The following is a 19,930-nucleotide window of genomic DNA, read 5'->3' as shown; positions in this document are numbered from 1 at the left end:
AATGTCTCTGGATAATTTTTTCAAGCTTTTTATACTGGATGTTGTAATCCAGAACCATCTTCACATTAGTAGAGATATTTGCATTCTTATGTGATACGTTAGAAACCAACATCTTCCTATCCATTTTTCTTACTATTTCCACCTCCTTCTCAAGGACTAATCTATCATACCCCTTCTCCTGAAATCAGGTTGACAAGACCTGAGACTGGACAATGAAATCTTCCTCTGAGGTGCAGTTACATCATAGACGAATAAACTGCCCTCTGGGTATGTTACACAGCAGTTTGGTATGATGACAACTCCCCAATGGGATGAAAGAATTCCGATCCATCGGCTTAAAATGATTGATCATCTTAAAAGTGTCACCTGCTTTAAAAATGACTAGGTCAAGGAAGATTGTTCGCTCAGTACTGATGTTCCAACATAAAATAATATTTTTGTTGTTGGCATTTAACTTGTTCATAAATACCTCTAAACCAGATCTTTCACCCTCCCAAATCAGGTCGGTTTTTGAACACACATTCTTCCTCCTACAGCGCCATAAATAAATTGGCCAAACTGGGAGCAAACCGAGCCCCCATCACAACTTCCCTCGTCTGAAGGAAGAACTGCCTGTCAAACAAAAACTTAGGAAACTCAAAATAAATTTCTTATGTTTCCTCAGGAGGTCAGATGACAGGAAGGTCCAACCGATCGAAGATAAAGCGTCTTCATGACCAATAATAGTATACAGTGAAGTTACATCCGTTATGATTAGGAAACTTAATGGGGAGGGTTTGAGGCTCTCTAATATCTGAATAATATGTTTCATATCTTTTAGGAATGCCTCAGTGTTAACCACATGGGCTGTCGAAAAGTGTCAATGTACTGACCTAGTCTAGAGGAGACCGAGTCTATACCATTGACGATCGGTCTCCCTGGTGGATTAACAGTATCCTTGTGCATCTTGGGAAAGAAATAAATTATCGGGGTTCTACAAAAAAGGGGGTCTAAAAATAAAGCCTCCTTTTTATTGAGCACCCCAACTTGTTTACCCTTTTCGATCAGGACATGCAACTCCTCTTTAAATTGAAACATTGGGTCCTTAGATAATATACTGTACGTGTTATTATCCCCAAGCAAATTCTCCATCTCATTCCTATAGTATGCTTTACTAAGAACGACCAATCCCCCTCCCTTATCCGCTGGTCGAATTACTAGGTCCTTTTTGGTTTCCAATAATTCAATGCCCTTTTTAATGTAAAAGGCATCATTGGCCTTACAGACTACCAATTTTTTGAAGTCCTTAGCTACCATGTTTTTAAAAACATCCATGTGTTTGGTATCCACATTTGGAGGATTAAATACTGACCCTATTACGGAAGTTCAAATGTACACCTTCGGATGTTTGAGAAATCCTAACTGAGGAGCTAGAGGGGTTAGAAATAAAGCAATTCTTAATACTAAAGGCCCCTAATGTATTTCTGTATACTGATATACATTTGAAATGTATTCAAATTATGTGTGGGAGCAAACTTTTATCCTCTATTCAATACCCAAATTTCATCGTCGGTTAAGGGGGTCCCACTGAGGTTATAGATTCCTGTGCCTATAGGGGTCTTGTTCTTTTGAACTCTCCTGCCCCTCTCCTTCCTCTCGTTCTTTTTTTTCTGGCCAATGTCGTTGATGCTGTGTTGTGGAGGCTCCCCTGCCATCCCCCCGGGTTGGGAGGCATGGACGAAGCACCTCTGCCCATTCCTCTCGGGAGTCTCCGAAAACCCCCTCCCCTTTGGGGACCTTGATATTGTAATGGGGAAATGTGGTTATGGGTGGAAACTTGATTACCATACTGGGGGGGGAAATATTCCCCGATTGGTAAAAGTATCTTGAAAATCTGGTGCAGGTTGGTAATTATTCTGAAAGGTAGAATCCTCCCTGGGGTCATGGTAATCCCTAAGGGGGGTATTATACATATAATGTCTATGTGGGGATGGGTGTGAACCCCCCTCTCTTACCTCTCCTATTTTTACCTCTTATTATGGATCACCTGATAGTGTCCATCCCCTGGAGGTGTACCTACTTCATCATAAGTGTATACAACATTTCCTATGGGGGTAGGTATTGGTGTGTTCATATCCCCTGGGTTAATCGGAACTGGCTGATTAGGGAGCATGGCTGGATCAACCAAGTTCATTTGCCATTTATAAATGTTCCTTTTGTCAAAATCTTCAATGTCCCTAACAATTTTTTCTTTTTCTTATTCTGTGTGTCACGATCCCATTTTACTAATCTATTTTTTAATTCAGTAGATAATTTAAGAAATTCTTCAGTATCTTTAAGTGGTTCTATTAGATTTTTTAGCTCACGAATCTGGATCTCTAAAGATTATTTTTCTCTATTTGCGTAGCAATATAAATTCCATCAGTTCAAGGCTGTTCAAGGTTCAAGGCTTTTTTAGTAAAGGATTCCCCCCATTCCTTCATGGACTGGTCATCCATGAGTCCATCATTGGGGGGCACATCCCATCCAAGGCGTCTAGGAATACGTTTTTCTGAAATAGTTGTTCGAATGATGGGATATCCCACCAAGTTTTCACCTTTTTCTCAAAAACATGTCCAAGTTTTCTAAAGGTGTGTGCCAGTTCATTGGTTTGTTCAGTTTGCTGGGCCTTGGAAAAGATATCCCCTATGATAATTTCTCTGTATGCTGCCATGGATAGGCACTAGGAAAGGAAAATTACAGAAAGTATGACACAATTTTCAGTTTTTTCAGATCCTCAAAGAGTTCTTTGCCATGAGGTGTCATGTTGAACTTCCAGTGACCAGTATGAGAGGGTGAGAGCAATAACACCAAATTTAACACATCTGACTCCCATTCACACCTGAGACCTTGTAACACCAAGTCACATGGGGAGGGAAAATGGCTAATTGGGCCCAATTTGGACATATTCACTTAGGGTTTACTCACTTTTGTTGCCAGTGGTTTAGACATTAATGGCTGTGTGTTGCGTTAACAAAACAACATAAAGGTGAACTATTTTGAGGGGACAGCAAATTTGCACTGTTATACAAGCTGTACACTCACTACTTTACATTGTAGCAAAGTGTAATTTCTTTAGTGTTGTCACATGAAAAGATATAATAAAATATTTTAAAAAGGAAATTGAAATTTGTGAGATACTGCATACCATGGTTTGTGGACTCTAACTTTCCTACAAACTAAATAATATACACGGATTTGAGTTATTTTCACAAAAGAAATGTAGCAGAATACAATTTGGCCTAAATGTATGAAGAACGATTATTTAATTGCAAAAATATTAACAGAAATTAAGAAAAACGTGTTTTACAAAATGTTTGGCCTTTTTGTTTTTTTGGGTTTTTTTTGCTAAATAGATAAACATTTCATATGAAGTGGGTAAAGCAGTTGTATTGCCCACTTGGTCATTTTTACCTACAGGTAAGCCTATAACCACTTCAGCCCCAGAAGAATTTACCCCCTTCCTGACCAGAGCACTTTTTGCGATTCGGCACTGCATCGCTTTAACTGACAATTGCGCGGTCGTTCGGCGTTATACCCAAACAAAATTGACGTCCTTTTTTTCTCACAAATAGAGCTTTCTTTTGGTGGTATTTGATCGCCTCTACGGTTTTATTTTTGCTACAATAAATATCCCCCCAAAATATATAAAAAAACAATTTTTTTTCCTCAGTTTAGGCCAACATGTATTCTTCTACATATTTTTGGTAAAAAACAAAAAAAAAAACAAAAAAAAAACGCAATAAGCGTATATTGATTGGTTTGCGCAAAAGTTATAGCGTCTACAAAATAGGGGATATATTTATAGCATTTTTATTATTTTTTTTTTTTTACTAGTAATGGCAGCCATCTGCATTTTTTATCGTGACTACGACATTATGGCGGACACATCGGACAATTTTGACACATTTTTGGAACCATTGGCTTAATACAGCGATCAATGTGATTAAAAATGCATTGATTACTGTAAAAATGTCACTGGCAGTGAAGAGGTTAAAACAAGGAGCGGTGAAGGGGTTAACTGTGTTCTCTGGGAGGTGATTCTAACTGAAGGGGAGGGGACTAACTGGAGGAAGTGACGGATCATGGTTCCTAGCTAATAGGAACACACGATCTGTCACTCCTGTCAGAACAGAACAGGGAAGTGTGTGTTTACACACACACACTCCTCCCTGTTCTGTGTCTCCTGGCCACAATTGCTCGTGGCCGGCGGTCATCGCGCCTGTCGGCCACGAGCATCAGCACCCCCGTAGTGCAGCGGGCGCGTGTGCGCCTGCTATCCGGACCCCGCGAGCCAACGTACAGTTACGTGGTTTCGCACAGGGGAGCCAACCTGCCGCAGTAAAACTGTGGCGGCTGGTTTGGAAACGGTTAATAAGGCTTACCTGTAGGTAAAATGAATATCTCTTAAGGCTTCATGTATATAGGACATTTTTACAACCTCCCCTGAATTATTTAACTTGCGTTTAGAAGCTTTTTTTTTTTTTTTTTTTTTTAAATAGCCAAAAATGAAAAATGCCTGTAAACGAAACACAGCTAAATGCGAGTTACCGCGCTTACACTCGTTTAAGCTGTTACAGGCATTTGGTGTTTCAAACGCCTCTGAACATCCGTCCTGAACGCATTTTTTTGCATTCTAAATGCTTCTAAACTACCTAGAAACTACTATAAACAACCCTGTGTACATGTACTGTTAAGATAACAGCGGAGAGTTCAGGGGCAGCTGAAAAAAACGCCCAACTGCTCCTAAACGTCCGTTTACCAGCAGCAGTGTACATGAGGACTAAACCTGCACGGTTTATGAGATATTCGCCCTTCATCCAGCGGCTCGTGCCAGGACTTGCCAGAATGAAGGACTCCCTCATGCATGTGCAGGAGTGATGTCATTGCAGCTCCGGCCACTCACAGCGCCGGAGCCCACGAACCCTGAAGAATTGCAGAGGGAACATGTGCGATGCATACTAGCACATTATGCAATGGTCTTGCAGGTTTTTGTTTTTTTTGGCGGTTTACTACCGCTTTAATGTGCATTGGAATGCATTGCAATGGATCATAAAGGTGTAAATGGGCCCTCAAACATTTCTGAAAGGACAACTTAGAAGGACTCATTTATACCCGCATGCGCAAGGTGGTGCAGCTTGTTGTTCCAATGCAATGCAAGGTTGTTTTCTTTAATTATTTGAAGCGTCACAAAATAAAACTACCTTTACCTCTCTGCACCACAACACATAGAGATGCATTGCAGTGGGTGCAATCACATGCATGGTGTGAAAAACAGTTTTCTCTGTGTCCTTGCATTAAGTCTGCATTGATCTGCATAGAATGGACTTGGTGTGAAAGAGTCCTAAGTGTTGCCTACAGCCTTCTTTCTTAGCCAGTTGTACGATGACCCCGGGGGGTACGTCTGCTTTATAGAAAATACTGATTTGAACAGTAGAGGTTTTAGCAAATTTAAAATACACATGAAAGTGATATCCAAATTTTCCAGTACAGACACAAGTGCTTTTATATGAAACCTATCCATTCCTGTAATAACATGGTCGCTCCCTTTCCCTTACTGTGTACATAGGGTAACCAGAGCTGTAAAACCAGCAATATGAAGTAAAGAAAATCAGAAAGACGTGTTTGTTATGTTTGATCAGCATCTTACAAAAGCAATAAAAAGGTACATATTGCTGCTTTTCCCCTGCCAGCTCCATTTCTCAATGAATCTGCTTCTGAACAATAGGGCGCTACTTCACCTTTCCAACACAACAGATTGGATCATAAAAAAAAAAAAAAAAACGGTACACTTATTTGCTATTAGACACAGCTGTGATTATGAGACATATCATTACCCTACTACGCATGATTATATGATATGGTTATAATGGTCTCTGTTCATTTTCAAATAATAAATACCAAATTATCCTGAAGATGCTAATGTCACTACAGCCTGACTACAAAGACCCAAGACTATATTGTGTCTTATCACAGATCTGATAGGCAGCAACTTCTGTATAAAGCCCAGTAAAAAAACTGACAGCTCAGGTCGGAGCCTTTGTACTAACAATTCAATTTTAGTACAGCGATCTCCCCTGCTGTGCTATTGTGTCCTGAGAGGGGACGCCCCCCCCCCCCGACGCGCCCCCCCCCCAGAACACTCCAGTCAGCGCTCTTAGCCATTGGCGCTGCTTGAAAGACGATCAGCAAACCTTTTTCGGTCAGACAGAAGCCAGCCAAACAGCCAGCTTCTGTCGGACCGGATGCCATACACACGGGCCAAATTTCAGCCAATTTCTATTGACATTCGGCCCCTGTGTGTACTAGGCTTAAAGTGTTTGTGTTAAGCCACTACTATAAAAACCTCCCATCCCCTCTAACATATGTAGCACCCTCTACCAATAGGTAGGTGCTAGTAATAGGTTTTTTACTAGGTACTGTCAAGCACAGGCAAATTTAGGCAGGCCTATGCTGCAGCTAGGCCTGTCTGTTTCGATCTGGGGGCTGGGAGTGGTCAGAGTAGCAGTGGGATTGACCACCTGTGCTCTAGTTCTGAGGCGCCTCCCCTGCTTCCAGGGAGAATGTTCTGGAAGAGGGGCAGGGCCTGGAACTGGAGTAGCAGGCAGCTCATGTGGGAGCCCTGACCAATCCCCATCTGGTATTGGCAGGGGGCGGGCCTCCTATATAACCTGAGGTAACATGCCACTGGGGGGGGGGGGGGGGGGGCGATGTCGGCTGAGTGAAGTGGAGGGTGGAATACTAGGCAGCGGCAGGAGGGCACCCCCATCTGGGGGGAGGGGTGCGCCGATCACAGGAGGAGGCCTAGGGAGAGCTGTGAGGGAACTTTGCCTCTACATTGGCAATGTCTTAAGTTAAGCAGAGGAGGTGCAACAGTCTGCATAGTGATGCAGGAGAAAATTCATATCAATCATAAATGCACATCATCTCTTCGGGCTCTAACTATGTGCTTATGTGTGCAATCTGTAAAATATGATGGCAATTGAAACATCCTATGGGCATCCCATATACCCTTTTCCCCAACCAAGTTCCCCCAATAAACAAACGAACAAAAAGAAAACCAGCAAAAGATTGTCTGTTACTAGTGGCAACTAGATCGGCATATATTTTTTATGAAACACAGGCACATATTTTGTTACAGGATTTTATAGTAGTTATGAGAGCTGACAGGCAGGGGGGGGGAGGGGAGGGGAGGACAGAGCAGGGCAGCCGATGACAGGTGCACGTAAACTGACCACAGTGCCATGATAAACCATGGTCAGCTTACGGGGGGGGGGGGGGGGACTAAGGATATAGCCAGGCAGAATGAGTCAGGTTTTTTAGGTGATAGAAGGGGCCAAATTACACAGCACAAGCACTGTGCTGTATAATATGCTTTAAGGTAACATGATCTGTTTTTTTTGTGTTTGTTTTTGTCTCTTTAGTTTAACAAACACATTTTAACAAGGAGGAAGATGCGAGTACATATTACAGTCTGGTGTCCATCGAAAGTATTTTTTAAAGCAGTAGTAAGCGCCGCTTTCGAACATATTATAGGCTTACCTGTAGATACAGTGATTATCTCCTTAACTTGCAGTGTTTAGGAGATATTCACACAGGATGCAGCTGGTGACGTCGCCAGCGCATTCGCTCTGAAGGGATGGCATACTGTAGAGCTCTGTGCCATGGCTGTGACTCCCATGCGCAAGCACGGGAGTAAGGGCATTGCAGCTTGGGCATTCCAGCGGCCGCAGCCCGTAAACAAGACCAGGTAAAGATGGAAGCCCTGTCAGTGTGCCACTGGAGGGCTTTGTTTTGAGTAAGTATGCCATAATGTGCTAGTATGCAATGCATACTAACACATTATAGATTAAACCGGCCGGGACCAATATTTTTTTTAAAAAGAAAGTTTACTAATACTTTAATATATTCAGGCACAAACTTGCAAGCTCAGATCAGGAGCTGAGACAGGAAAAGGAGTGCAATCAGATGCCCCTAGCTGATCACATTCTGCAAACATCAAGTGTCTGTGGACCAAAGGAGATTAGGATCATATCAAGGAAACATTTGGTGGGTTACAGAGTGTACTAATTGTTCTTTATATGATCCAAGACTGTATGTGCTGTCTATCAAACTATACGTGAAAGACATGGACTGGTAAGGATTAAATAGGACCTATAATATATAGGGGGGTAATAACCTATATCCTTGTGACTTCTTAATTTTTATTTTCTTTACTTTCATTATAAAAACTTTACGTCATATTGCACATGTGTGGGATGAATCGCATGGTGTCATGTGCTGTACAATACTAGATCCATCTGTTGAAATAAATGTTTTTTCTTTTTTAACAGGTGGCATTTCCCAAAAGACAATGGCGACAGGTTGCCTTCTGGGAAAACAGCAACTAGAAAACAAAAAGGTAATAAGGCAAAAAGAGACTTAACCACTTGCTTACTGGGCACCCAAACCCCCCTCCTACCCAGACCAATTTTCAGCTTTCAGCGCTGATGCACTTTGAATGACAATTGCGCGGTCATACAACCTTGTACCCAAATGAAATTTTTATCATTTTTTTCCCACAAATAGAGCTTTCTTTTGGTGGTATTTAATCACAGCTGGGCTTTGTTATAACATTTTGCAAACAGGTAATTTTTCTCCTTCTTTGATATGTGCTGATGAGGCGGCACTGGTGGGCACTGATAGGCACAGTTAAGGTGGCACTGATGGGCCCTGATGGGTGGCACTGATGGGCACTGATAGGTACCACTGATAGGTGGCCACTGATGGGCACTGGTAGGTGACACTGATGGGTAGCACTGTTGTTGAGGCACTGATTGTGGGCACTGATGGGTGGCACTGTGATCAATGATGGGTGACACTGTGGGCACTGATGGGTGGCACTGCTGCCTATTACTATTGCCTATTGCTAGGTGGCACTGGCAAGGGGCACAGGTGGGCACTAAGGATCTTTAGCAGCTTGCCAGGATCGGGACTGATGTCCCACTCACGGCCGCCGGTGATCGACTTTTTTTCCTCCTCACGCTGTCAGCGCGAGGAGAAAAATAGCCGATTACCGGCTCTGTTGACATCACATGATCAGCTGTCATTGGCTGACAGCTGATCATGTGGTAAGGGGTCGGGATCAACCCCTTACTCCGATCTGTGATCAGGCGAGTCTCATAGACTCGCTAATCACAAAGCGTGCTGCACGCGCCCTGCAGGGGGTGCGCAGACCGCTCATGCACAGGACGACGTCAATGGACGTAATCCCAGCAAAGCAGGTCCGCGCTGTAGCCGTCATTCGACTATATCGCGGATCTCAAGTGGTTAAAGTAGTGTTAAGCGATTTCACATCAGCATGTTGATGTGAATTTTAGGGAAAGAGAGAAAAGGTCTGTTCTAAATGTGTAAGAATTTAAAGGGTTTTATTCCTTTTTTTACATCAGATTCTTTTTATTTTTATATGCAATCAACATTAAAACAACCTAAACAAGTTATTCAAAAAACATCACATAAAACAAAACAAGCACTACATAGAAAAGAAAACCCCAAACATTTAAAAAATAACAATAAAAAAGGGTTTTATTTTTAATCTTGAGGGTACCATAGCTAGAGCAGAAAGTTGCACAGTCCTTAGGGCTGTCACATAAAGGAATGCAGGCATATGCCTGTGTCTTCCCCAAATTTCAACCTCATGCTTACCGGCTATGGGCAAAGAACAGGTTCACTTTAAAGTGCACCTGTGTCCAGACTTTGAACATTAAAGGCATAGGCTCTATTTACACTTGTGCAACTTGTCATTCGACTTTGGACACAGTCGCATGACAAGTTGCAGCCCAGGTATTTCAATGTAAGCCGTTCAAATGTATGAGTTGCAACCTTAAAAAGGTTCCTGCACTGCTTTGATGCGACTTTCATGTGACCTGAGTGCCATAGACTGCAATGTGGACTCTGAAAAAAAATGCATGAAAATTGCATCTTAATGTTATCAATGTGCCAGTTGTGCAACAGCCAAAGCCAAAGTCCAATCCAAATCGCACCTATCCAAAGTTGCAATGGAAATTGTATAACTTTGGAGTCGCTCAAGTGTGAATGGAGCTTTACCCCGCTTTTCTTACCATATTATGTCCAAATATTGTCTGTAAGGTGGTGACCTGGAACCAGAGCTCAGTGATATCTGCTTCTTACCATTGGTCAGTACAGTTTTTTGCACACTTTATTGATCATGCCCATATATTCTAATACCAGCTAGACTGCACTGAGAAGACCAGACATAAAAGTCTGTATTGTGCCTGGTGTACCATACAGCCATGATTTTAATCATTCACGAAATCCAAGATAGAATAACTACAGGGTATTCCCTCTCATTACAGGCCATTTCATGGCATGCGTTTTCTCTACTAATACTTCTTTATTGGACTTTCTGGAGCTGAACACGTTCATCATTTTAATGGTTCTAAATCATATTAAAAAGGGATTTGTATGCAGCAATGATTACTGTCATTTGCTCCATTTGGCCACAGTTATTAAGACCAATATAACAAATATGTATCCTGAGTTCACAGAACTATTTCTTCATGAAATTGCTCTCATTTAACCCCAGGAATGGGGGTAAACACAATTTTACTCAGGCTGAAAAAAATAACACCCAAAGATCACACCTATAAATGCATAAAAAAAGACTATTTATAGATTAGCAGCGGCAGCTCGCTACAGGCTAAGATTTACCTACATTTCAGGATCAATAGGTACTAATCAGTACTTGCAGCACTTTTAAATTGATGTTGGATTGTGTAACTGTACTTTATATCTGTGCTTAATAAGATTTTAGATTTTGCCCACACATTCTGGCTAGAGGTCAGCGATGTGAGGTGGTACAGCGACTGGCTGCTGTCTAAATTGGTTCTAGTATGTGTGTAAAAAATGGTCTGCACTTGTGTTATCATATTCTGCATGCCAGTCCTAAAACCAAGCACTTGGGGTGACCTACAAATTGTATGGAAAAGACCTTCACTCACAGTGCCAAAGAGCTAGCCCATATAACTGCTGAGAGTTGTGTACGGCTCAACAGTGTGTATATACAGTATGTGAAAATATTATGGGAATACTGACTTGAGAAGTTGGCACAAGAACAGTGTTTAGGAATTCAAGAAGATGAAACGCATTGTGCAACTTGCTGGGAATTAAACAAGCATTTCAATTGGTATAACATATGACTGCAGTCAAAACATTTCGCATATTTGTTCTGTACTGACTGAACACTTGTGAAAATGATGAAAGCAAACGTCCTCTGTCAGCTAGCCAAGTAAAAAAAAAGAAAACATCTTTTATATATACAGTAAAACCTCGGATTTACAAGCGTTTCGCAATATGAGCTATTTTTTTTTTTCTTTACACCCTGACTCGATTTGAGAGCGTTGTCTCGCAAGACAAGCAGGATTCAAGCCTCTGGGGTGTGCAATACCGCATGTGGCCAGAGGTAGGGGGGCAGCGGTGATGCTCGGAAATCCTCCATTCCAGAGTGTCTCTGGCACCCCCCCCCCACCTCTGGCCACATGTGGCACTGCATACACTAGCAGTGACGCTGTAACAAATGATCTGAGTTTCCACTGATTCCTATGGTAAAACTCGCTTTGATATACGAGTGCTTTGGATTACAAGCATGCTTCTGGAACAAATTATGCTCGTAATCCAAGGGTGGTTGCAAAAACATTGCTCCTGTTCTGTAAATTCAGTACTATCCAATGTTCTTCCAGTGACAGAAAACATTGCTTTCAACCAGAATATATATATAAAAAAAAACAAAACAATGAAATAAATCGTATAAATTCCCAAACTACAGACTCAAAAAAGATGTGTATGGGGCTATTGGTATTACATGTCCTAACCACTAAAAATCCTGACCCAACATATTCTAGCTTTCATTCTCAAAGAGAGGAAAAAAAAAGCTCCAAAATGGAACACTACTTCACCAAAGTATGTCCAGAGGTCAATGTTATAGCTTCTCTCGTTTTTCTACATTCCTTCAGACAACTATCCTAAAAACTGTACAATTCCATAGAGTATTCAGTATTTGAATTCCAAGACCAGCATAAGTGACAGTAATGATATCAGTAATGCATCAGACTAGGTCACTGCCAGGACTGTTTACAATGCACAACTTTATTAGAACGCTTCAATACTTCTGGGCTGGTTCACACAACAAAAATGCACTCCAGATCCGTTACAGATGCGTTTTTGCATGCGTGTTTTTAATGCGTTTCTGGAGGGGTTTTCTCTTTTTCACTGTACTGGGGTCCAATGCATTTTGGATGCATTCCAGTGCATTTTTTGATGCGTTTTACTGCATTCCAGTCCAGTTCAGGAAAAATGCAGCATGTTCTACTTTTTTTCTGGAACTGGAAATCCCTGGAACTGACTGCACTGGTGTGAACTATGCCATTGGAAACCTTATAACTTACTTTCCGTGCATTTTTGATGCAGATAAAAAGCCAATGGACTGCATGTGGTGTGAACTGGCACGTAATCTTTTGCGGCAACTTCTCAAATGCTCCTGGTAGTATAAGGTTGGCTTCATATCTGTGTATTGAGGTAATGCAGCAACACATGGTGACATTCGATGAATGGTGCCTATGCCATTCAACCTAAACTGAACCATGAAGCACCTTATGAACACACCCAACTTATGTTGCAGTGCAATGCTTTCAAAAAATAGTGCTAGTTTGCTTTTAAAAGTCTTATTAAAGTGTAACGACACTAAGCACCACAAACCAAAATAGTCAATGTTGATTGAGAGAGTGAAGTTCCTCTTTAAACCCTCAAAATGTGAAAAGCCTGCAGACCTCAACATTAAGGCCTCATGCACAATGGACGTTTTTTGATGTTTTTACAGCAGCTGTTTTTTGCTGTAAACATTTTTTTCTACAGTCATTAAACTCTCCATCATGTTATCCTATGTGTGCATGCACACATAGGCTGTTAGCAGTTTTGGGCAGTGGCATTTTTGAGCAGTAAAAAAACCCCCAAAATTAGTGGGTTCTGAGAGACGTTTTTCAGCTGTAAAAACGCTCCAACGCTGATAAACGCTCAAAAACATCGCTCACCAGCGTTTAACGTTTTTAAACCATTGAAAAAAAAAATTGAAAAAAAAAAAAAAAAGTTTTGTCTTCAAAATAAAAACCGCTAAAGCAGAAAAATGTTAAAAAACGCTATTGCAAAAACGTTGGAAAAAGTTGAAACACTCTGCAAAGCTACTGGCGTTTTTATAACGTTGTTTTAACGTCCAGTGTGCATGAGGCCTAAAGAGGAGCTCAGACATCCTCTCAACGCATCTCTATCCAAACATCAAAACTGCGTTTCTTCTTTTTTAATCTAATCAGAGATGGGCCGGGTCATTCGCCGTGTCACAGCAAAAGTAAGCAGGATACTGGTGAGGTCAGTGTACCTATATGGACACATGCCCATATTTAGCAAATGGCATTGACTAAATAAGGGAATGTGTCCTTATAAAAGCACCATCAGCAGCAGCAGCAAGCCCGCCTTTGTTTACGGTCACTGTGAGGTGAGGAATGACCCAGTCCACAGACGAATGATCAAAATAAAAAACAATATGAGCGATTTGATAGTTCGTACAGAGAGTAGTTTGGTGGATGCCCGAGCTCATCTTTAGTAAGTAAATGCCCTAGTTAAAGAGAAACAAGAAAGTACTGTGGTCAACAAAAGGCAAGTGCTGTGCACAACCAGAGTTGAAGAGTAAGAAACACAAAATGCATGTAAAAATATAAACAATATATATATATATATATGTACACCAATCAGCTATAACATTATGACCACCCAGCAAAACCCATTAAAGAGGAGCTCCAGTCTTCTTCAGGAAAAAAATAAAGTCAGCAGCTACAAATACTGTAGTTGCTGACTTTTAATATTAGGACACTTACCTGTCCAGGAATCCAGCAGTGTCCTCACTTGAGCCAATTTTGCAACTGCTGATCGGGTGCTGCCCCTGCCATCTCCACTGAGGGAAACCATCGATGAAGCCTTGCGGCTTCACAGCCAGTTCCCTACTGCGCATGCACGAAGCACACTGTGCTCTGTGAATGGGCCGGCTGTGGGGAAGGAGGAGGGGGACGAACATCCGGCTGAGCTCACCGTGGCGAACTAAGCCGGAAGTGGGAGCGGGTACCTGTCAAAACCAGTAGAGAGGCAGACAAGCAGAGCTTCCCACTTTTTGGTGGAGCTCCGCTTTAAGGTATGGACTCTATTAGACCTCTGAAGGTAGGCTGTGGTACCTGGCTGTCAGTAGCAGATCCTTTAATCCTGTAAGTTGCGAGATGGGGCCTCCATGGATCAGACTTGTTTTTCCAGCACATCCCACAGATGCTTGATGGAATGATATCTGGGGAATTTGGAGGCCAAATCAACACCTCAAACCATCCTTGAATTCATCAGACAAGGCCACCTTCTTCTATTGCTCTGTGGTCCATTTCTGATGCTCACATGTCCATTGTAGGCTCTTTTGGCTGTGAACATGGGTCACAATTTGCATCTTGACGTGGCTGCAGCTGCGCAGCACCATATGACACAAACTACAATGCACTGCATGTTCTGCCATTCTTCTAAGGCTACTTTCACACTGGTGAAAATAGCACCTGTAAAGAGCCTCACCTGTCCCTCCAATGTGAAAGCCCAAGTGCTTTCATGCTGGATCGGTGCGCTTGCAGGACGGTCAAAAAAGTCCTGCAAGCCGCATCTTTGCAGCGATGTAGGAGCGGTGTATACACCGTTCCTAAAGCGCCCCTACCCATTGAAAACAATGGGGCAGCACTACCAAACCGCCGGCAAAGCACCGCCGCAGCTGCGCTTTTAACCCTTCGACATAACGCATATATGCGGCTCCACTGCACTGGGCTTTTTTCGATGGGGCCGCATATATGCGTATCTCCCTTTGTGCTGGGAGCGCAATGCCTGAGCTCCCAATTCCAGGTCACCTGATTATCAGTCACTGTGAAACCCACACCTGTGTTTCTCTCTCTGTGAATGGAATAGGAAAGAAACAAAAGTATCTTTCTCTTTCCTTGCAGAGAGAAAAAAAAAAAAAAGTGTGTGAAATAAATAATAAAAAAAGAAAAAATACCTATAACAAGGTTAGTGTTTGGGTCAAGGTCAAGGGTCAGTTTATTTTGGGCAGAATTTTTTTTCGTTTTACATTTTTTAAAATTAGTGTCAGTGTGTTTTAGGTAGGACCAAAAAATTTCCAAAATGCGCACTACTGCATCTGGGCTGTAATATGGGTACAAACAATAAATAGCATAGACATGTGGTATCACTGTAATAGTCAGGAGCAGGAGAATTTATATTGGGTTGGTTTTTGGTGGTAGGTTAGCAGTAACAGTAAATATACAGCTAAATTTAACAAAAACTTTTTTTTTTTTTTACTATTTTGGGCCAGTTTTTCTTTGATAATTAAAAAAAAAAAAAAAAAAAAACAGGAGCTATCCATAACCATTTACTACCAAATAAAATGCCAAATTTGTCCTGAAAAAAAAATAAAAACAGGTATAAACCACCTGGATGCACAAAGCAGTTGAGATATATACAGTTTGACTAACACGTGTTAAAAGTGCAAAATTGTGCTCAGGCATTAAGATTTATTTTTTTCTTAGGTGTGAAGGGGCTAACTTTTTCAGCAATTTTAGATTGTATTGTATTAGACAACACGGACCAGATGTATCAATGAGCCCTGGCCATCCAAGACCCTGTTGCTGGTTCATTGGTTTTCCTTCCTTGGACCACTGCAGACCGAGAACATCCCACAAGAGCTGCAGTTTTGGCGTTGTAGCCATTACAATTTGGCCCTTGTCAAAGTCACTCAAATCCTTACGCTTGTCCATTTTTATTGCTTTGAACACATCAACTTCAGGAACAACATGTTCACTTGATGAATATATTTCAGGAGCCATTGTAACAACAATGACTCATTTTATTGTGCAATGCTATTCACTTTACCTGTCGGTGGTCATAATGTTATAGCTGATTGGTGTAAATAATGTACAGTGCTGTGTAAATGTTCTACGGTTTATAAATACCCTTAATAGCTCCCGACACTACAAAAGACACGTTTCCATAATTTATTGTGAATGTTCTGTGTCACATGGGTCAAACTGACACACGGGCCATAGGCTCCATTCACATCTAAAGTTCTCGGGCAGAATCACTGCTATTCTGCCCGCAATCTCAAAACACATATTCAAGTGCCATTTACTTTCAATTGCATCTAAAACGAGGTGTGATCTTCCCGCTATAAATTGTGCGGCAATCATGGCAAACCGCAAGGCACCAAGCTTGTCACGCCAAAGGAGTAGGAGCTTCTTTTGGGCGACAAGCTTCATGCTGCGGTTTGCTGCGATTGATCGAACATTGAAAATGAATGGCACCTGAACACATATTTTGCGATTGCAGTGCAATTTAAGATTGTGAGCAGAATAACAGCAATTTTGCTCACCAAATGTGAATGGAGCCTCCGCCTCCAAAACATCGGCATGGCAGTGGGATTTGAGCCCATTCATTGTGTTTGGTCTCAAAATGCTCAGTATCAATACCGATATCAGTGCAACCCTAGGCTGGAAAAATGGGGCTTCTACTTCTGTACATGTGAGTGTTTTAAGAAGAAGTAAACCATACCATACACAAGTACTCATACGCTTTGTTCACTAAATACAGCCATATACATTTTTTATGTGATATGTTTTTAGACTATGTTATAATAAAGATTACCAAGATGAGATTTTAACACAGTTGTATCTTGTTACCTTAAAGTGGTAATAAAGTCAGCCAACCAAATCCCTAAAATCAATGTAGCAAGTACACCACAGCTTTTAAAATCATTCCACCTTATTCATTTTCCCCGTCTGTTTCTTCTTACTTTTTATCTGCATATTTTGGTTTGTAAGCTTCCTGTCCCAAGCCAGCGCCATGTTTTCTGTTGTCTTCCACATCTAGACTCGGTGTAACTTCTGCCCTTTGTGTCGGTAATTGCTGAAATTCTGTGCATCGCATTGTTTATTAGCCAAGCTGGTCAATGCTGTACTTTCTCTGCTGTCATCTGGGGCTATGTTTACACCCCCTTGTGACATTTCAAGGCACGTGTTTTAGGAAGTTGTGAATTGGGCTGGACTCTCACGGGATTGCAATGTCAATGACGTAGGCACGGCAACTTCCGGATTTGACTCACGGCACACATTGCATGCCATGAATCGTGGCAATTATGTGCAAGTGTTGGCCATGTTGTTAAAATGAACATCGCTGGATTTCTAGAGAACAGCAAAGGTTAGACAAAATATAAGCAGCACTGTGTACTTTAGGAGTGATTTAAATGGAGGAAGGTTAGAATGGAGAGTTTACTACCACTGTAACTTCCTCCACGCCCGCCATATTGTGAAATGACAGGTGCAAGGTGGCCCTCTTGTTCTGGAACGACGTCATCCCACTCTCGCCATGCTTTTGCGCCCTCGGAAGCGTGCAGCAGAGCGATGGGTGGTGTACTGTGTCCCCGAGACATGGTGAATCACCAATCCTAGTAAAGAACCAATGACTAGGCTCTTTACCTATGTCATCAGCTGTGTCCAATGTTTGGGTACAGCAATGTATGACTGCGCAATTGTCATTCAAAGTGTGACAGCGCTGAAAGCTGGTCTGGGCAGGAGGGGGGTGAATGTGGTTAAAGAGTAAGGACGAGCTCAGGCGTGTTTGCAGATCCCCGCGCCCACCAGGAAGCTGCCACTCTGTGCAGCTGCAGATCAGGAAATGTCTCACTGCCTGTGATTAGCGTTGCGGAGCGTCAGCTTCCTGGCGGGTACGAGGATCTGCGAACACGCCTGAGCTCATCCTTATTAAAGAGTCCTGTTGTCAGGGGAGTGTCTCCAATGGCGGCTGGTGCTCCATTTTTTTGGGGGGGGGCCCCCCCTTCCGCCAGCCCCTGAACTTACCCCAGTCAGGTCCCGGGCGGCTTCTCTGGCCAATCCGGTCTCAGGACTCGCTTCCTGTCCTGATTGGCCAGGGAGGAGAACCAGGAAGTCAATAGCGAATATTGATTTGCTATTGCTACAAGTAGGTGGGCTCAGGATGCAGTGCTCTGCGCCCCGAGTCCACCCTTTTTTGAAGCCAATTAGAGCCTCCAGTTCTAATCATGTGCCTCACAAAAAGAAAACCCTGTAGAATTGTATGCGTCCGGCGCCCTGCATGGAGATTAGAGTGGGCGGTGCCCCATATGGACTTGCTGCCGCTGATTGTCTCTAGATTTCCTCATTCACCTCTGTGCAGCACATCATGTTGTGGTGCAGTGTGGAGAGTTGTGTTGTGTTTTTGTATAGAACTCGTCACCGCCTGGGGAAGTTGTAAACAGAACAGCAGAAAACTATTGTCCTCTCTGATCCCTTCCATTCACATATCTATGCTGATCAACACAACCCAATGGACATGATGTGAACGAGTTCTTATTGTGAAACAAAAGAATACAAACTAATAAGATAATGATACAATGTACTGAATCCACTGACCCCCATACATACAGAGCAGACATGAGGCTCTCGTGAGTACTGATAATGATGATGTGTGTACATGAGGAGTGTCCCCCTTCCATGGATGTGTAGTAAGGTGTCACCTTCATCTGGTGATGACACAGCCCGGTGTCCCACATGTCAGAGAAGTGCTGCACTCCGGACTAACTTCCTCCCTCCCCAGCCTGGCAGAGAACGTGTCACCCCCGGGTATAAAATCCCCGGCCATCCCCATCCTACCTGATCCGATCATCCCACACAAAGGACCGGCGCTGTCCACAGTCCGGGCCGCACACACATGAAAACTTCCGCAGCTCGGAGAGGAGGAGGGCGGGGAGACGACACACTGCACGCCTCTGCTCGGCGGCTGCCCTCCGATGATTTTTTTTTTTTTTTTTTTTTTTTTTTTTAGGTCGCTTTGGAAACGTTGCGCTGCGGCTGCCACATACTTTACATTTCCGTCCCTTTTTGGTCCCCCTGGCGAGCCGTACCTGAGAAAATGCCCTCAAGGAAAATGGCGACACCGGCTCTCCCTCACGTCACCATGCGGCTCTGGTGCAGTGAAGCGGGAGGATGTGGTGCATTCACTTGCCTATGACAAGGCGGCTTGCGAAGTTTAGAGATGCCTGTGTTTATACAAGACACAAAACAATTCATAAAAATAATAGAATAGTAATAAAAGTAACAATTATTTTAACATAAAAATTACAAAATAACCATTCATTCAGAAAAGTTGAAACTACCATATGAATACATTAGAATCGCTGAAAACAAAACACTCCTGCGCACCAATGTTAGTTTAGTCACCTAAAACGACTAAAACATTTTAGTCGACTAAATGGATACTATTTTAGTCAATTAAAATACGACTAAAACTAAAACAACTGAGATGACTAAAATACTACTAAAACTAAAAGCCATTTTAGTCAAAAGACTATGACTAAAACTAAATTGCAATTACTGAAATGAACTGGAGATTTTAGTTGACTAAAACGTAAAACATTTTAGTTGACTAAAATGTACTGGAGATTTAGTCAACTAAACATGACTAAAACTAAAACAATTGCAGAAGATTAAAATAGGACTAAAACATTTTAGTCCTAAGACTAAAATTAACACTGCTGCGCACCACTGCAGGGCTCTGAGGAAGAAGGTTATCCTTCGAAACGCGTCCACCGCCAGTGCTTCCTGCAATCTCCTCTGTTACGATTGGGAGTGTGTGATCATCTTGAACAATTGCCGTCATCTGGAGACTACTTGTATCATGATTTTTTTCGTTCATACGTTTGTGAGTAGTTTTCTATTTTATTTTTGAATAAAATATTTACCTAAGGATAATGCACAAGGTCAGTGCGCCCTTGTTTTCTTTTTTT

At 42.2% G+C, this 19,930-nt stretch overlaps 1 protein-coding gene across 1 annotated transcript in view; it reads right to left on the bottom strand.

Annotated features, from left to right (window-relative positions):
- PPIP5K2 (diphosphoinositol pentakisphosphate kinase 2) overlaps positions 1-19,219 on the bottom strand; it is a 189,953-nt gene extending 170,734 nt beyond the window's left edge. The window contains exon 1 of the mRNA XM_073624575.1: positions 18,798-19,219. The gene's annotated coding sequence lies outside the window, so the exon portion shown is untranslated. The remainder of the gene's footprint in view (positions 1-18,797) is intronic.
- Positions 19,220-19,930: the final 711 nt, after the last annotated feature.

Source organism: Aquarana catesbeiana, linkage group LG01 (genome assembly GCF_042186555.1).
Source record: "Aquarana catesbeiana isolate 2022-GZ linkage group LG01, ASM4218655v1, whole genome shotgun sequence".
In the NCBI taxonomy this organism is placed as follows: domain Eukaryota; kingdom Metazoa; phylum Chordata; class Amphibia; order Anura; family Ranidae; genus Aquarana; species Aquarana catesbeiana.
This window is presented reverse-complemented; position numbering and strand designations above follow the sequence as displayed.